Consider the following 4,977-nt stretch of genomic DNA (forward strand, 5'->3'; position numbering starts at 1 on the left):
TTCCTGAACATGTTTAATTTTCGACTACAAGTGAATATAATTATTGCATGTTCAATGATAAGCTACAAAAGACTTGCAAAGTATAGTCACCATTATCTATATCATAATGCAAAAACAATTACACATGTAGTAGGAATTGTTATTGCTTCGAAAAATTGACAAAAATACAGAAATTTTCAATACTGCATGGATCCTCTGTCATGTAACACAGTGATGCTCTACAAGTACATTGTACAAATACCTAAACATACTCGATCAGAGAAGCATGGTCTTGACTTTAAGTAGGCTTTAGGTGGGGTATTTATGTAGATGATAGAGCCAGGGGGGGGGGGGGGGCTCCCTGGAACCCCCCAGACCTCGGCCATCAACCGTGTGATCATTACAAAATCCACACACAAATTGCCTGTGACATAATCTATAAAACGGTAATGTTGATTTTCAACAACAAAAAAGTCAATTGGCTAAATTAAGCTAATTTGAGCATGAAATCAGACCATTTGCCATAAATAAAGTTCTAAGGCACATTTTTTGTTCTTTGTGTAAATATTCTTTCTAGTGTCCATAGCAACTGAAAGAGAAAAAACTGTGCCATCAAAAAATTCTGAAGTATCTATTTTTTTTATATTTACTCATGTATTTCTTTGTTTCTTACTTTTTGTTTTTCATTATTGCCTTTTCAATGAAATTTGTCAGCAACACGTCCAGCATGAAAATATTTATGTTATTGATTACAATCAATAACCCCCCAAAATAATCATGCCTTCATGAAATTTGGCATGGAATGTCAAAGGAAGGAGGGCTCGTAGCCCCCCCCCCCCCCCCCTCAACCGGGCCTACTATTTATGGAAAAAGAATTGCAATCACTACAGTTGACACAACATGTATCATATCATTGATCTTCTTCACCTAAATAAGGCATCATTGTACAATATTGAACACTTGTAATCCTTCCGAGTTTTGCCAGATGTAGCAACAACTAATGCATGCAAACTGAATTTCTTATAGAGTGATTTCATGTGACGTCATGTTGGCCACCATAATGGTGGCTTCCATAGCAAAGGCGACCAATATTCATTCATGCATGCCTCTCTAACAAAGGTGTTCTTTTGCCTTAGCTTTCCCTGAAGTAAACATTGCTGCAGCTTTTGTATGCAGTCTTGATTTCTAGTCGGTTTACGCAATTGACTTCATTAGGCTGCGTTCACATATATACGGTATTCGCTATTCGCTATTCGCTATTCGGGCACCCAGTACACCATCACCCGCACCGTCAACTCGCCATCCCATGCAGTGAGGATTTCTTCCTCCTACATCCCAGCAAATCTTATTAACAATTTCTAAACTGCATCAGAATGTCAATCTACATGCTTATTTTTGCTAAAGGGCAAATCCAGACCAAAACTGTCATTATTTCATAAACGAGAGACGGTATACGCTGCAAGAAAATCGAACAAGCTCGATTCCCACTTTGCTATACTATTCTATGCTATTCGGTACATTCAAATAGTTCGCTCTTATGTGAACCGGTGTTAGGAAAGCCTATCGTTCGATCCAAGCTATTCGCGTGCCCTCGAAAACGAGTCCCAAATACCCAAATAGTATACTTCTATGTGAATGCAGCCTTATGGTGGGCAATTGTGACATCACTGCTAACACTCTATATCAAAATATGATTGTCAGTTGCAGGTTATCTTAATAATTTGTTACGAGATCAAGGGAAGAATTATCCATAAGTTTGACTTGGCACATTAGTGAACTAATCTATTTAACTCCATCTACTCTAATGCCGTGGATTTATCAATGATGGGCTGCAGATGTTTCGTGGAAAAAGAAGTTGAACCAATTGAGCTTCTACCCACAAGTTTTTCAAAGTACAGTACATCAATTACATAAAGGTGAAAATGTACAAAATAACTCTGGGTCCCGTAACCCTAGGGATCAATGATTCCCATCAATTTTGTTTTATTTTTTTTTTTAGATTTTCCCCCTACTCCAAAGAAGATGGATGCAATAAATTTGAGCACATGCATATTGTACTGCATCAATGCTAATCAAAGGGGTGACAAAGGTATGTGGTTACTTAATCACAACATGGAGACATGATCTTCATCCCAAGAGTATGGATGACCATTGGAAGATTCTACTATTTAGCTGCTATTTGTAGCATTCCCCCACCCCCCCCCCCCCCCCCCCCAAAAAAAAAAAAGAAATGAGGGAAAGAAAAAAAAATTACATATGAGTGTCTGTCAACAGTTTTCTCTCTTGAATATTAGACCATAAAAAGGTTTTATTAAAGCAAGTCAGAATTGCCTGGAGAGAAGGGGGTGCTTAATCATGAGCGCAGCCAGATTCGTATCATGCGGAATGCCAAGCTGTGTGTGGCCAAACATTCTTTGATATGCTTGGAACACCTCACAGATGAATGTATTGATTAACATGTGGCCATGAAGAGGAGATTTTTTTGACTATATAAGTCAAAGCTATTTTCAGTTACTAGTATATACAACAATCAACAATTTAAAGCATTAACAATCACACATTCTATGCAACAAACTCTTTTCATCGGCGAGCCCTGTTCTACTTTTAATGTTGAAGTGCTGCAGTACATCCTGGTAACAGCTTCATGCTAAACTACCGCTGAGCCTGATGAGGCTGACTCTTCAACAAGAATGTAAGTTCCAACGTCAGAGGAGCATATGCTGTATCTCAAAAGAGGAAAAAGCAAGGGTATTTAGACCTATACACCGATGGTAGCTGTCTCTTCTCATTGGGCTTCTAATCTAACGTTGGAATGGTGCTCGGTCAGGGGCTTGGTGGGAGCTGCAACTACTCTCTCTCTCTCTCTCTGCCTGAGGTGATTTGTGGTGTCATAGCTCCTCAAGGTCTTCAAACGATACCCGATGAATCCATGATCCTTGCCATACAGGTATACTCCTGAAATATAAGAATGCATTGTAAGTCAAAGCTTTTTCTTGAGTCTCAACAAATTTGACTTTGGCACAGAGTTGACTATAACTGATGAAGATCTGATAGCAGTAGAAATACATGTAGTGGCATTCTTATGGAAGAAAACGAGAATAGGTTTATTATAAATGAACGGCGCAACTGGCATGTTGGAACTTAAGTTACATTACGTTACGTTGAAGTTAACGTTCATCGAACCTAAGTCATGGAATCAGGCCAATCTGCACACAACTTTATTAGACATCTATGAGGAGGTACATCACAATCCCCACATTGCCTGTATATTTGCACAATGAGTTAATTAAGAAATAGATGCAATTTCCTTGTAAAGGCCATTTTTTTTTTTTTTTTTTTGGGGGGGGGGGGTCATGCCCATAATCTGAAAAACTTTGGGTCCTTGCCCCCTAACTAAACAAGGATGATCAACTCCTCGGTTGGTTGCTTAATTCTGTCCACTAGCTCTTGAGAAAAGTTGAAAATGTTGAAGTTTTTGCAAGCTAGATGAATAAGATACCATGTATGTCACTTAATCTTTCTGCTAAAGAGGGCTAAAAAAGGTTGTAGATCACATAAACTTACGAGTATAAACTTACATGTCCTTTTGCACCTTGTGTGGTGTCTCACAAAGTGGGGTACTGCATCGCAACTGCCTTGGCTACAACATCCTTTGCTCACTACTTGGTATCTGAATTTAAAAAGAAAGCAAGAAAAATGTTAATCATATTCTACGACACAAACATCAAAAATTTGGCCCTCATTTTAATCTTTTAAGGGGCTGAACTATTTTGACGTTTTTTTTCTTGGCATTAATTCCTATTGCTATTCAGTACCACTGTTTCAAGTACATTTATTGCTACTTGAGCCAGATATCAGTTAATACATATGAAAATTTCATGCAGATAGGTTAAGTGTGAATGTGCACAGTTAGTAGAAAAATTTATACAAGATGTGATTATCCATTGAACTTCATGGTACATCAACTCCCACTTTTCTATTAATCATTGTGATGATTAAATCATAAGTATTAGGACTATTATCAAATCAATATACATGTGGCCCGATGGGGCTACCACGAAAATAAGTCAGCGTGGAGTCTTGTACGTACACTCTGTTTACATGTTTCATACAATTATACAAGTCTTTATTTTTAAATCTATAACCATCACTTCATTAACAATGTTATACTTACCGGTCCCTCCTACTTTCTTTCCTTTTTTTTTTTTTTTGGGGGGGGGGGCAAATTTTAGTCTGCTTTTCTCTATACTTGAGAAGACCAAAAAAAAAAAAAAACCAAATGAACAGGCAAATTACATGGTTATATATTGGATGAAAATGTACATTGTAGTACAAGACATGACAATGGGAAACTGGTATTCCAGACCAATTTTCAAATTATAATAATAACATATGAATAATAATAATATTTCAACTAATTGAACTTACGCTGTACAGTTTTCTGCTTCCATTTTCAACAACAAATATGCTGCAATGATCTGGATGTGCAGATGTCTCTTCGGAACAGTCAGAACTCCTTCCCTCAGCTTTTGAAGTATCTCTTCCCCCTTGAAGTGATGTGTGTGTTGAATTCCTGGGCAAATAAGTAAAATTTAATGGTTTTATGAATAATACAAATGGCATGAGGATAGTAGGGTCCTTCAGTTTACATTATAAACTTGAAGAGCAAAATCGTGACATAAGCAACAGCTCTACTTACACAACACAAGACTGACCATTACATGGTTTTCACTTCTGTCGATACGGCAAGTACACGGTACACATTTTTCTTAAATACATGTACAAATACTAACCTGTCACGACATTCATTGTCAGAGGGAAGGACAGCTCCAAAACTGCTCCATGAAGTATCTTGAAAATAATTTCTTCAAACAAAATAAAACCAACCAAGCATTCAGTCTCTTAATGTAGCCTCTTATGTAATTACTAAGACTCTAGAATGTAGAATAAATATAAATCAATTTCAAACTAGTCTCCCTTCATTAATCATTGTGGAAA

The 4,977-nt window shown here is 37.3% G+C and overlaps 1 long non-coding RNA gene across 1 annotated transcript; it reads right to left on the reverse strand.

Moving 5' to 3' along the window:
• Positions 1–2,553: 2,553 nt before the first annotated feature.
• Positions 2,554–4,546, reverse strand: LOC139717026 (uncharacterized). The gene is made up of 3 exons (XR_011709942.1): positions 4,408–4,546; positions 3,558–3,649; positions 2,554–2,934 (listed from the first exon to the last, which is right to left on the reverse strand). It is a non-coding gene; the product is annotated as an uncharacterized lncRNA (long non-coding RNA).
• Positions 4,547–4,977: the final 431 nt, after the last annotated feature.

The sequence above is a fragment of the Diadema antillarum genome, unplaced genomic scaffold (assembly GCF_040938485.1).
Source record: "Diadema antillarum isolate AM-2024a unplaced genomic scaffold, OU_Dant_1.0 scf00000071, whole genome shotgun sequence".
In the NCBI taxonomy this organism is placed as follows: Eukaryota; Metazoa; Echinodermata; class Echinoidea; order Diadematoida; family Diadematidae; genus Diadema; species Diadema antillarum.